Source organism: Corvus kubaryi, unplaced genomic scaffold (assembly GCF_017639235.1).
Source record: "Corvus kubaryi isolate FWS band 111438036 unplaced genomic scaffold, C.kubaryi_AGA036_p1.0 split1-131, whole genome shotgun sequence".
Lineage (NCBI taxonomy): Eukaryota > Metazoa > Chordata > Aves > Passeriformes > Corvidae > Corvus > Corvus kubaryi.
The window spans coordinates 7,154,668-7,169,880 of NW_024582073.1; positions in this window are offsets into that span (position 1 = coordinate 7,154,668).

Below are 15,213 nucleotides of genomic sequence, written 5' to 3' on the forward strand. Positions count from 1 at the left end.
GGGTAAAATCATTTACAGGAGGTTTAATTTCAGGATGTCAGTATAAAGTTCATATTCCTTTTTAAGTTACAAGGATTTGGTATCAAAAGGCTGCATAAAAGTGATAGGTAGTGCAGCCAGCACAAGTTCCATGTAAAATGACTTGGGATTGTACAGTAGTGAATTTGCTAATGTAATTCACTGCTGGTCTGATTCCATGGAATTTAGGTAGTAACGTACAAAGAGAATCCTTTGGCAAAATCATGAAAATGTATAGGGAGGGAGAAGTATGTGCTTAAATGGTGAATGAATGCAACAGGAACCAGGAATCGAAAGTCATGATTCAGAGCAGGTGTATGAGTATAGCAGCCGTATTTGGAGGCAAACATTGTCCCTGCTACACACAGATTAAGTTTGATGCACTTATAGGTATTGGCGTACCTGTGTGCAATAGCAGAGAACACAAATACATAGCAATTGTGTCATTCCTAAGGGGATAATAGTCTTCATTGTCCTAAGGTACATCAATAGCAAAAAATCTAAGAAAGTGCTCCATTAGCAGGAATTAAGCTGATAAGCTTTTCATACTGTATTAAAAAGAGTGCACTCTTGCACTGAGTGAGCAATTTCTATAGATAGCAGATTTCAGCCATTCCAGAAGAACAGCTAAACCACACGTTCACACTACCAGGACATGCGTAGGGACGTGCAAAATCACGTCTCAAAAATACCTGAAAAAGCATAATTCAAACCAAATAGGTTGCACTTGGCACTCCATATCTGCACCTTAGAGAACAAAGACTTGTGTTTGCACCACATGCACACTAAGCTGGCTGGATTCAAGCAGCTGTGCTGGAGTAACTGAATGAGCTCATGTGCTGCATCTTCATCCTGGAACTTGTTCTTGTCCTATTGTCATTGAGTGAACACCTATGGAGTGAGTGCTGGTCCACACAGAGAGACAGCAGTCAGTCCTTAATGTAAAGGTCTTGCAGGTCCATGTATTTCAGAGTTCTGAGATAAATGAAGAAAAGCAGGAATGGAACTGCATTTCAAGCATGACTCCTAATCCTATGAACAAAATATATTAAATAGAAGTTCCGATTGGAGGTCCATCATAAGCCAGGATAGAGCACAGTAAAAATTACAGTCCTCTGTCTTTATTTTCACTTTTCAGCTAAGATAACTATATGAAGCAAATATTAAGATTTTTGGTCGATTTGAGCTCTATATGCAATGGAACACATTCACTGGAACTATTATAGAAAGATGTACAGTTCAGCAGAATAATAAATATTAAAGTATTTATGTGACAGCAAGCCAGAAGCAAGAAACATTAATTTTCAAGTGATCATTTACATGTCAAAATATGATGGATGGATGCACACATTTCCTGAATTTCAAAAGCCATTTGTCATAATGAGGGTAAATTAAAGGTACCTGTCACTAGCTGCATTTACTAATACTGAAGCCAGCCATATAAATTGTAAATTTAAATATTTACAGATTATGACTGAAAAGGTGAAAACAAAATATAAGCATGAATTTCTTGTCTGGTTCCCAAATACCTTGTTTCAGCTACACTTGAATGCAGTGTTGAATGTCCTATCAGTAATCATTTAAGTTGAAGACATAATGTGATTGTCAGAAATGCAAATCAGTCAATGTTATGTGTTATTTCCTGGCAGTTGTGTTCAATAGGAACAAATATGCTCCTTAATTGACATGATGTCATAGACTGAGTTTTAACAGGAATTGTGTTTTCCCATAAAGTAAAAAGATTGTGAAATTAAGCACCCAGTCAGGGATCTGAGTCATTTGCTAAATTTCTGTTAAATGTGACAGTCACACAGGGTGAAATAGCACACCCTAATACAGTGAATAATATAAAAGGTAAAGAAGCGTTTCCCTGATAGTGAAATATGAGCTGATAAAATACAACTAGGGTTTTGTAGCGTAAGATACGTATGCATGCAGAAGGCCAAACAGCTCCGTAATCAGTGGTATCTGTGAAACACAGCAGAGAGTGCACCACTTGCTACTCAATCATCAGTGCACGTCATCTGAAAAAAATCTTTGGTAGCGTTGTGAGATTGTGGAAATGCAGAAATAAGAACAAAGCAATATTCAATAGCTGTAGGAAAAAAAAAAAAAAAGGATTATTTCTTTATTTCATTGGTGAGGATTTCCGTCACAGAACAGATTTCTATTCTCTGTACGTAGTTACTGTGCAAATGAAATAGCTGTGACAAAAGCCTTGGTTGTCACTGGGAAGCTCTGCTGCCAGCAGATGCTAAAAGGGAATTACTACCTAAAAGATAAGGTTGGCAGAAATTTTTCCATCTGTAAAATACATTCTCCAAGCCAAATTCAAAGACTATATTACACAGTAATGACCTGAATTAAAAGAACACAGTTTACCCTGAAAAAACCTAAAATCCTAAACTAAACACATTACTAGACAGGTCACTAACAGTCATCTTCTAAATAAATGTCTATATGGCAGTGTGAGCTGCCTGAACAGACACCTGCATTAACTAACCTGGTCTGCCTGTTTTCGAACTGGAGTAGTCACCCAGTTTTCCTCAGGCTATTTGAGTTTGACACGCCCTTGTTGTTCTTGGGAGGACAAAAACTAGCAAATCCTTTTCCTTCTTTCCTTCTTTCCTTCTTTCCTTCTTTCCTTCTTTCCTTCCTTCCTTCCTCCCTTCCTTTTTTTTTGTCATCAAAGTGTTTTGTGCAGTGTCCACGCTTGCCATTGTATCTGCTCTACACCTTTCTTAACCAAAGTTATGATGGACAAAGGGGCAGCAGTGACTGGAGTTAATATTTTGCCTCTTAGGACAAATTTCCATTTTGGAGCATTTCCTTGACACTGACTTGTCAGGATGCTGCAATATATTAAGTTCTAATACAATTGTGCTTGAAAATACATTTTAATCTTTTATTTCTTGGCACTTCATGATGCTGATGGCCAGATATTTCTGTTGTAGCCAAGCTGACAAAAGTAGCAGACACATATACACTTCTTGCCTTAATAATAAAGCAGAAACAGTAATTAGCATCTTCCTGTCTAATCTTCAAAAGTCACAGCAGAAACTGAGATAGCAGTGTTTTAGTCTGTGAAAGAAGGCGTCTGAGATTATTGATGTATGTGCAATAAAAAGAAAATTTGAATTTTTCCTCATTTCTATAAATAATGACAAACTGCATGTTTCTAGGCCATAGCCTACAGAGGAAGAAGAGTATATAATGAAATACATAACAGAATAATTGTTATTTTTTTATATTGGAAACTTTTTTAATTTAAGACATGTATCTTCTATATTCTACTTACCAGAAAGACAATATTTTAGAATTATATTCTGTTTACTTCCTTGGGCTCATAATTTGAACATATTTTTAATAAGCAGTGATTAAGAAAGTTTCTTCCCCTTCTTATCCCCTATATTCTTAGTATACAGAGCTTTGCATGTGTTTACCAGTCTAATGGAAAATTGCCTATTTTAAGATTTTCTTGGAAGGCTTAATGAATATTGGATGGGTTCCTATTAGCTTGATTTGTGTTTACAAAATAGTTTGAACATATTTAATAGGTTCATCCGTGTTGATACAAGATTAGGGATGAACAGTTTGAGAGCAGCCCTGCTGAGAAGGACTTGGGGTTGCTGGTGGGTGAGAGGCTGGACATGACCCAGCCATGTGTGCTCACAGCCCAGAAAGCCAAACGTGTCCTGGGCTGCATCCAGAGCACCGTGGGCAGCAGGGCCAGGGAGGGGATTCTGCCCCTCTGCTCTGCTCTGGTGAGACCCCACCTGGAACCCTGCATCCAGCTCTGGGGTCCCCAGCACAGGAAGGACATGGACCTGTTGGAACTGGTCCAGAGAAAGGCCATGAAGATGATCAGACGGCTGGAGCATCTTTCCTGTGAGGAAAGGCTGAAAGAGCTGGGGTTCAGCTTGGAGAAGAGAAGGCTCTGGGGAGACCTCAGTGTGGCCTTTCAGTACTTGAATGGGGTCTTAAACGAAGATGGGGAAAAACTTTTTATCAGGGTAATGATGTTAAATTCAAAGAGGGCCAGCACAGATCAGAAGTTTTTGACAGTGAAGGTGGTGAAATACTGGAACAGCTCAACCAGAGAGATGGTAGATGCCCCATCCTTGGAAACATTCAAGGTCAAGTTCAACAAGGCTCTGAGCAACCAGATCTAGTAGAAGATGTCACTGCTCATTGTAGGAAGGTTTGAGTAGATGACCTCTAAAGGTCCCTTCCAACCCAAACTGTTCTATGATTTCATTACTTTTACAAACTACACGTTGAGAAAAATGTTTCTTTATTTCTAATGAAATAGCTTTTTCATAGAAATGCAGCATTTTAAAATGTGTTTTCACCCTTCTATTATCCAGTTAGTTTTATTGAGAATGTTCTAAATCTTAGAAGATACTTCGTAAGGAATATACTATAGCATTCTGAATAGAAAAAGCATAAAGTTAATGAAGTAAATTGAACTCATCCAAAGTTGATTCTAGGCATTTCAAAATATTCAAGAAGCATCATGTGTATCTGGACAGAAGGGAAAAAAAGTCCTTCATGTTTCACCTGCACATAGTAAGAGTTTCTAGTACTTTCTGGTTTTAATTCTTCTTAGCACTATAATACAAATATTAGTAAAAAATAAAGAGTCTTGATTTAGAAGGCTCTTAGTGATACAGAATACTTTACATTGGATGATTACTCTAACAGCTGCCTAGTTTTAAATCTTTATAAAAGTGGAATTGTATCTATTCTGAATTACTCAACTGCCTGTTGCCAGGACTGAAAATCATCAGGAAAGATTCTCTCTTGTTTAAGTTCTTGCCTGATTAGTAGCCTCCCCTTCAGGTCTTCTTTGTAAGTCAGTCTAAGTTCCCTAAGGTTTTGATTGAAGGAATTACATTTCTTTTATTGTTTTCCTTTATTTCCCAGTTAATCGATTTTCCTATCACAGTTACATTGTCCTCTACTAATGGTTTTTTAATGAGAAAAGGCTAGTAGCATAGCTTTCCCTTTCTCATTATTGAACTATTTATGTGTTCAAGGGTAATTGTGTTGCCAGAAAATTTCTGAAGCTGATGCTGCTGCCATAGAAGTGGAAACCACTTTCTTTGTACCTAGCTGGGTAACTACATTTAGCCCCATCACAAATGCCAGGTTTGCTAATGCCCACCCTACAGTGCAATTCAGATTGCTTTGTATCAGTGACTTGTACTTCTCATTATCTAAATAATCCTCAATCTTTGTGTTATTTTTAATTGTATTAGGAATTACTTTCTTAGAGATAATAAACAGAATTGTTAAAATGTTTATAAGCAAGGAAAAGCTCTCCTAGACTTCCACTAGACACACAAGTACATGATGATCATTTCCTCTCACCAAACCTTTGAGACCTAGCAAGTACACCAATCCATTTGATGTTCAGTTTAAAGTTTTATTGCAATTTTATAATAAAAAGTAGCATGTTATTAAAGTCACATACCAAATAGAAATCTACATATTTTGTATTGAGTGTGTTATTTACCACCACTGTCAACTTAACTTGTAACCTTATTTTAAATAAGAAATCAAATTATTTTGATGCAGTATATTTTTCACAAATCCAAGTTGACTGGCATTAATTATGTTATCCTTCTTTAATTTTTAATTATAGTCCCATAGCATCCATTCCATTATTTTGCATATGATTGGCATCTAGCTGACAGGTCTATAATTGCCCTCTTTAAAAACTGAAACACATTTCCTCTCTGTCACTGTTCTTGAACTGACAGTGTTTCAAGAATTGCTGGAAAGCCATGTTAGTGGTTCACAGAGCTTGTCAGGGAGCAGTATTAAAAGTTTTCTATGCAAATTACCTGGATACAGCTATCTTAAAATCGAACCTCACAATATTTTCTGGTACTGCTATTAGAATGTAACAAATTTAACTCTCCTTATTGTGTGACATACATATATAAAGGTTGCTGGATAGGATTTTGACAGAAAGGAAGTGTTCTCTGTAACAAATATTATTTTTAATCTAAAAAGTGCATCAACTAATGCATAAATACGATTGAAGGATTTTTCTCCTCAGGAATCGATTTTGTTCCCTGAAAATATTTGAGTCAGCAATGAATCATCTTCAAATTTCCTAAAGAACTCTCTTACCAAGAATCTGTAGTTCTCATCTCCTTATTTACGGTAATTATTACCACCTTTCACCTTCTTTCATTTCTTGATTATTTTTTTCTAATACCTCTTCTTCCCTTCTAAGATTAATGGTTTGTTGAACCAGTGTGGCCTCTGTCTTTGCTGACTGCCCTGTGGCTCTTTGGGCAGTAGCTATTGCCAGTGTTCTGGACTCCAGTCGGAGCTCTGTATCCTAGGCCCATACTTTGTTCTTTTCTTTTTAACAGGTGTTAAAGGCATAGTACCCTATAAGTTGCCTTGTTTTAAAATGTTAACAGTTGTCTTATTCTCTCAAAAACAAATCAAATTTATGAAATTGCTGTGTCAAGGCAGTCCAGCCTTAGCCATTCTTCAAGGAATCCCAGTTGTAGGATGCTACTCTGCATTTTTTTTGTTCATTTCCCCATCCTTTCCAAAAAGATATAAAAATACTTTTTGTTTCCCCAAAAGCCTTACTGTTTTTCCTCCAGCAAAACATAAGTGGTATTGACAGAGACAGAATTAATGAACCCAGATTCACCATGTGGACCACTAGTAATTGAGTCATGCTGAAGAATATATAGTTTGATCTAGTTTGAAGGAGATCTATTTTGATTAACTTTGTAGTTCTGTCTTCTGTGAGTGTAAGTAGATGAAGGTCAGCAAAGTACTTTTCATGAACATCTTAAAATGCCTCATGAAAACAGTGTCTCTACACCTTGTTTTGTTTTTAAAAAGCCATTAATAGCTGTAAGGCCATGAGTTACATAAACTGCAGGTATGGTGAAAGAAAACTAGTTACAAATCCTAGCAGGCACATGAGTGATTGTGACACTGTTATGGTTTAGGAGGTCTTGACTGGGTAAATGACAAAACGATTAATTGAATATTATTTACCTTGTATTTTCTTCTGTGTGATACTGACCAAAGTTTTGTAGCTTATTTAGTATAGGACCATTTCTGATCTTTCCCTTTCTAAAATCTGTTCTGCTTCAGTTAATGATGTGCTCTTTCTATAGTTCAGCCATTATTTATCTGAATTCATGTTTAATAGGAATACTGCAAGAGACATTCTGTAAGTAGGCATGAGTAAACAGAGTTAGGAAAGGCAACAGATTGGCTTGTTACTATAAAAGATTGACTTTCTGTGCATGGATACCTGGTTTGTAGAACATAAAATGTGCCTTGGTCTATCACAAGTGGTTTTTTAACCATTTAATAAATATGCTGCTTGAACTTTTAAAAAAAATAAAAACCTTTTTAAGAATGGGGCTCATAAACATTAAAAAATGCTCTCTTTTTCATAGTTCACATATTTTACTTACCGTCCACCAAGGTGGAGAAAGTGTATAACTTTTTTAGACTGCTTGCAATTGACCTGACTTTTCCCAAATTAGTGGCTCTGATTCTGCTTTTTCATGGGGACTTTCAAAAAACTTAAGCCAGTGTGAGCTAACTTGAACAAAATTCGGTTCTTTGTATGAAACCTATTTTACATCTATATCATCACAATAGACTTCCTGAATTGAAAGTGATTCAATGATTAATAGAAAGCAGCAGAAAAAAAATTATTTAAGCAAACAATCAAAACAATGCTGTACGTATGAAAAGACAAAGAATTCTGTTAAAAAATACAGCTTCAGTCAGACAGAGAGGATAAGTCACTGAAGCAGCAATATCTTTCAGCAACCACTAGTACATGAGAATAAGTACCTACTAGTTATATATGTTTTGAGCAGTACAGCACCTGCAGCATCAAAGTGAACATTATTTCCACATTCTTTTCTTATTTCATTCTAAATCTGGAGAGAGGAGGGGCGTGGGGTATGTGTGTCCCAAGTTTGCCTTTGATATAAAATTGCAAGTGCCTCTGTAGATGTGATGATTCTAATTACCTCTGCTTCAGTGAGAATAAAGATTGCTGCTGAACTGTATTATGCTGTATGGCATGTCTACTATATGCAGGGCCTGGAGATGCATTTTCAGGATGCCAGAGGTCTGTTCAGTGATGTGTTGATCAATCCATTTTACCTATTCTTAAAGCTCCTTTTCCATGGCACTAAGAGAATAAAGTTATGAAGGGTGGGAGTCTATGGAGAAGATTACTCATTTGCAGTAGTATTTGTCCTTGAGATGTCATAGGAGACAGGCAGTTCTCCTTAGAGAAGGACAGGCATAACAGCAAGAAGAGGAAGACCTAGTAATCACTCACTTTGATAGTCAGAAAAATACTAGTGCTATTAATTTAGAATGTCCATTAAAAAAAAAAAAAAGAAAAAATAAGATGGGATGGATTAATGGAGAAAATTATGTCAAGTTAGAAAGCTGTCTTTTCACAGGCTACTTGACCTGATGAATACAGAGGAAAAGAAACAAAGGATGCAGCTCACTTTCAACTTCAGCAAGGTTTTTGACAATCCCAGCTTCTTATAAGAAGTTGCAGCTACTTGTCAAAAGCAGCGATTCCCAAGCTCAGGTTTGAAAGCATGTGGGGAATTACTCCCCATGTTTCCATGAGCTTGTGTATTTAGAGTTAATATTGACAGCAATCCTGAGAAATGTTCCTGGTCCAGCTCCACCTTCAAAAGACAATTTCTGAACTGCTCCAGCCTGTTGAGCATTTGGCATCTTTTTGTTTTCTTTAAGACTGAGGCCTTTTAGCCGATTTGTTTGAAGTCTGAGCAAATTCTGCTTCTAAGCTCTTTAAGGAAATAGGTATTTCCTTTTTTGTTGCTGTAAATAAGTCAGTCGCTGTCTGCTGCTGTATCTAGTCCATTGGGCTTCCTTCCAAGGAGATGTCTGCTAGCTGTCCCCATTTCAGGAGTTCCCTGTGTGCTGTAACAAAATGTATCATGTGCCACATGAAGTGTGATGTGCTATGGCATAATGTCACATCCCTCTTATTCCCCACCCTAAGGTCTTTCCTCTCCTGTGGTTGAATCCATTCCATCCTCCTGCCCATCTTCTACCTAACCCTTTCTTTGCATTTAGTAGTTATAAAACAATTGCATTAACTGGGAATATTTGTGGGAATGCGATACTGCAGTTGTTCTGTTTCCCTCAGTTAAGGATGTCTCAGGGACTCAGTACTTTCCCATGACAGCCTAGCAAAGAAATAACATTTTCTGAAAACTAGTGTTCGGTTTGGTGCAGCCAGCTTCAAAAAGTTTCTGACTAAATATAGGAACTCCAGAGTATAGGAACAATAAAACTAAGAGATTTAGAAAATAAATTTTCCAAAATGTTAAAAGAATGAGTTTAAATTTTCTAGTTTCCTAGAAAAAGGAAAGCTACCAGCCTGTGACTGGCATGGCCTGTGTACTTAGCAATGTAGCTGCCCTTGCAGAACCCCTGTCAATGGGCTTGCATAGGGCAAAAGTCATGTTTCATCATCAACTTCCACCATCTCAGCTGCCCTCACAACTATATCATACTTCTCAGCACTTTAGTGGACTGGGAACTGCTAGGTTTTTCTCTCAAGAAAGCATTGGTCACATCTGGCAGCCCAATGCATGCTTTGCAATACATTGAGCAGGGGTAGCAGCAAGTGGAGATTGTTGGGAACACCAGCCTGTCTTAAAGTCAAAAAAATCAAAGAGGGTATATGCAGCTTAATATGGCTAATTTCATTATCCATAAAAAAAAGTGGCCTCACTTTAATTTCTATGTACATATAATAGAAAAAGACCTTACAAAACTCGGCAGACCTGACTAACCTCTATCTTTCCATTGATTAAATGTATACTTTAGGATAACTTACAACTGTAGCTGAAAACAGTAAGAACATAAGAAATACCTTTTTGGATGAGATGAATGCTTTGCCCAGAACAGTATTTTTCCTTCAACAGCCATAGCAGGAGGTGCTACTTAGTGGGAACATACAGGCTTGGCCAAGGCCTCCAGTGTATTCCTCTTGCCCTCAATCATGTCTCTGCTTTTTTCCAGCGTGAAGAATTCCAGCCTCCATCCTTTTCATCATTTTTCTTGACATTCGTTATATCCTCTTTAACTCCACTGGCTTGCCATTTCTTCTTAAGATCTTAGTTTTGGAAACAGAAAAGATAATTTAGCACTTTGTTGTTTAAAAATGAGGTCCCAATGACCGGGACAGTCCTGAGGATGACAAAAGAATTCATTTAGGCATATGAACCATGTCTGGAGGAACATAATCCACGTACCTTGCTGTGATTCAGTTCCCTCCAGACATAGATCAGGCCAAGGCCATTAATCCCAATTTTAATTGCTTTTCTCTCTCATTAAGTTGACTGTGTTAGAAAGCTAGATCCATCCAGCTGTAGAGAAGGGACAATTAAAATATTTTTAATGGTTATTGTCTGAAAAGAGTTGCAAGTAAAGAAAATATTTCTCAGCAGAAGAGAAAGTAATGTTCATATTGGACATATGTATCAAAGGTATTCCAAAAGGAAAGCTTTGAGGATTTGTTTTTGAAAACACGATATCTTGTGAATGATAATTGTATTCCTGCTTTTTATTTTCAATGACAATAGAAGGATACACGGCTTCTGAACCATTGTGCTTAACTTTTTGGTCTATATAAGTTTCCTGCGAGCTAGCAGTATCTGTATTCTATGACTTGTCCAGCCCAAGAGATTAATGTCTCTGTTTGAAAATTACATTATGTATTTCTGGGTATTTCTTCATTCTGTATCAATAAATAAGAATTTCTTAATCATACAATATATGAGAGACTTTTCTTTTTTATCTTTCAGAAAGGAGTTTTAAAAGGAGTAAATTGGAATGCAGCAAACACTAGTAAATCTTGTCAGCCAACTTTTACATTTTTTCCTTTCTTAATTATCTCAACCGAACTGTTTTTTAATTTTTCTCTTTATGTATCTTAATGTTAAAATAAAGATAACAGTAGAGAGCAATCATTTTAATAAGCATTTTCAAAAACAATTCACCTTTTCGAATGTTGACTCTCATGTTTCTACACCTATAGTTGTAGTGTTTACTTTCTTTTATGTATTCACTGACAATCTTTTCAATGTTGAGAGGAAAAATATTACCTTGGCTCCTTGTTGGTGGAATGTCTGCTGTTGGCTTTTAGCCAGTAAATTTTTTCTTGTTTCTGTATCTGTATCTTAAAATGGCTGCTGTGATATAGAGTAACAACACATAAAACCTGGGCTAAGAAAATGCTATCTATGAAGTCTGAAAAATTTAAAAACATTGGGAGTGAGATCCTATTTACAAATATAATTTAAATTATATTGATCGTTAATTTTCATTCTTGATCAAATACTTTTAATTTTATAAATCATATTTTTTTAGTTATTAGAAAACAGTGAGCATTTTTTTCACTGAATTTGGTTCACTTTGAAAATAAAACATATGGAGAGTCTCATCCCAGATACTTAAGACTTTGCAAATTTATAAGCAGCAAGGTCTTTATATAAGGTCTTTAATCACAGTGTGGACTGTGGCACTAATCCATTGCTTGGATTACAACCGAGTGTACACTCTGTGTCATAACAAGCCTGCACCCTGGATGACCTTGGCTGGGATGAATCCTGGGTTCACAGATCCTTTTTGCTCCATTTTGGCATCCAGCATTCTAAGAGTGTGTGGAGTTTGCTTCTAAACAAATGTGGCTCATATATCTTTCTCCTGTTCATATTGGGCTGGGCCCAGGAAGGGCCCTCCTGCAACGAGAGATTTTGCTGCTCAAGGGAATAGAACCTGTACTTCTATCCCCTTCCTTCCTATTAGCCTGTGGGATATGTGTGGCACCTGCCTGTTGGGCAAGGTCAAAATATATTCAGCTAAATAAAAATTCATCCAGATGCCCAGTTTAACTAATAGTAAATGTTTCTCTGGTGATTTAAGTTTATTTCCAAGATTTGGATTTCTTTACTCTTCCTCTCCTTCTGTCAGAGCAAAACAGAAACAGACAGCAAAGGCTTTTACTCTATGGTTTTCTCTTAATTTAACATTTCTGTTGTATGAGATTACTACATATGTAAAATCATACAAAGCAGCAAATATATCCAGAGGTTGACTGCAAATTTTACAAATCACCAACACCTTTTTTCTGCTCTTCATCTGGCTCCAAACCTGGCTATATTGTTATATACATAATTACTCGGGCACAGACAGGAAGCTGAAATTTTGCCTGAGAAGCCCTTTAAGGACACCAAATTCATTTATGTGTTTTTCCAAAAAAGTAAAACTCACTTTATGGAGTTAGCATTCCCTTTAGGCAATTTGTGATCCATAGATTATTGACACAAAGTGCTGTAACTGCACTTTTGAAACCGTTATAACTTACACAGTTTGTATCTGCTTATTCTAAAGAAATAATTACAGTCGCCCCTAGGAGCTTTGTGACTTCCACAGAGAAAAAACTTTTTTCTTAGATGTTGCCATATCTCCTGTTCCCAGTTCAATTTTGGAATAATCATTATGCTTTTGCAGAATACAGTATTGCAGTTTTGTTACTTCAAGAGGCTCTTGAAAAGCAGACATTATGCAACCATTTCTCAAATGTTGAATATCTTGATTGTGATTGTTTAAATAAATAGTTATTAAGGTTGCCTAAAATCCTTTTTCAGTTGTATACAACTGATGATACCTGCTTCCTTCATAAACCCCTTCACATTCTATTGAGCAAAAGCCCTACAACAACAAGCAACTAAAAAATTGCATTTTCTATATATTGACTAGTGGTTCAGTATTCCTGAAAATTTATTTACTGCAAGGACAAGCCAATATAATTAGATACCTACACTTCAAACAAGTGTACCTCAAGAAACAAGTTTTCTGTTCTTCATCCTTAATTGTAATTTTTTTCAAATTGAGGTCTCTTGGAGTGTAAATATATATGGTACTTTATATGCCTCTGTATTTTGATTCTCCACATGAAAAGGAAGATTTGAAAGAAACTGCACTTGTGTGACACAACAAAAAGGAGACAAGAAAAAAAAAGAAAAAGAAATAAATTAAGGTTTATTTACTGCTATCTTTTCTATGACATACAAGCCTTTATTTCTTAAATACAAAATAGTGCTGCACCATGCTCCTTATCTACCTGTTTTGGCATTCTCCACAAAAATTTTGAATTTGTTGGGTAATTTTGAATATGTTGAACAGAGAAGCAGAGCTGTTAATGCTAATTAAGTTTCTACAAATTTCAGGAAAACAGGCAACTACTAGGAGGTAAGAAATCATGTTAGTACCTACACTGAGCAAAAAATGAAAACATCACTCATGGTTATTAGATACCAAAGAATCAACCTGAGAACCAGCTATTTGTGATTCATATATCAAAAAAAGCTTCACCTGAAGGGGTTTTTTTGTTTGTTTTTTCTGGTTTTGTTAGTTGGTTGGTTGGTTTAGTTTGTTTTTTGTTTGATATAATGATGCTCTCTGTTTTACTGTCTTTTCCTAATAATGCATAGCTGCAGAATTGTGTGTTTGACTTCTAACGAGTACTGATAAGTACAACCATTCATACAGGAACCCATAACTTCTCACTTGTTTGTTCAAGTCTAACAAACTCATTCACCATAAAAAAGAAAACACTAATAAGCTCTAAATTTCACTCTTTTTTTCATTTTTATTTGCATCTTACCCACCAACCCTCTGAAGACTGGTTACAGGAGAGAATTCGGGTCTTACAATAGATGTGTCTGAGACATAAAATTCATTTAGCAGCCACTTTATATAATGTAAGCAATTAATTTGGTAAAAAAACCCCCCTATTTCAGAGTAAATGGTATATTTCTTTGCAATTAAATTTTTCTCTCTTCTTTAGGACCACATTTTAATAATGTCCACTTACGAAATTATTAATGGGGCCTGTAAATGTAAGTAATTAAGCTTAAAGCTTGCTGAATTAATCCTTAATGTGATTAATTTTTACATTTCAAAAAACTATAGAATAACTGACTAATTATTATAATGGATTTGCCATACTCGTCAGTTTGAGTAATAAATGTAGGGTTACATAGCTGAATCTAAAGCCAGAGTTCTTTTCTATCAGTTCTTTTCTATTCAGTAGTCTTTTCTATCTTTTCCCATTTAATTTCATTTAGTGCTATTTTTTTTTTCAACAGAATGCTCACCTGAAAGTTTCAAAGAGTTTAAGTATCATCCCATTTCATACAAAAAATAGCTGAAAATGAAAATGTAATCTTATGAAAACTGATGACATTTCATTTTTTCCCTCATCTATTTTCCTTCTCAGGACAGATGGGAAAAAAGTAGGTAAACGCAAGCCTAGGAGTTAACTTCAAGGAAAAGTTTTGAATTTCTTGTAAAAATTCTCACATTTTTCATTACCTGTCTTCATCTTTTTTGTATTCACCAGCTTCAATTTTCATTCTGAGGATTAGATCTCATCCAAACTATCTTCCCCATATATTACTAGCATCCTCTGTACCTGCCATTCAAAGAAAGCAAGGTTATATTCCAACTCTGTTCTAAAGCCTTCAAGTGCAATAATTTCTTTTTCCTTTAAGTCATGCATCTGTGACAGCCTTTTCTAGGTGGTCTCTCAGTGATGGACTGAACATCAGGTACCTGTAATGTACCTGTAGTGTCTGCTAGATTGCAAAGCTTCTGTCCTGTAAGGCATCAGTGGAAATCCTCCCCTCTTTCACAATTACATTCCAGACACACCAGATAGCACTTATTTAATCAGTACAATGACTGTCACATTAAGCAGTGAAGGTTATATATTTATTGAACCAAAATAAAGTAAAAGGCCTTGTATAAATATGGGTCATCGGTGGTTACCTTTCCCACCTACAAATCTTGTTAGGAAATAAATTAGTTTGAAATGAGCTGGTTTCCAAAAGCCCATGTTGATTGGATTCATCAATGCAGGTAGTTATTATCTGAGCCCATAATTTGCTAGGATCAATCTCATGGGGACAGGCCAATAATTACTTGAGGCATCTTACTTAACCTTTTACAAGATAGCATATTTACTTCATTTTGATCTTCCCAAACTTTCCTGTTGTTTTGTTACTCAGCAACATAGAAAGTTTTTAACCATTTGTTCTAAAACTTTTAGATGCAGAATTTCAA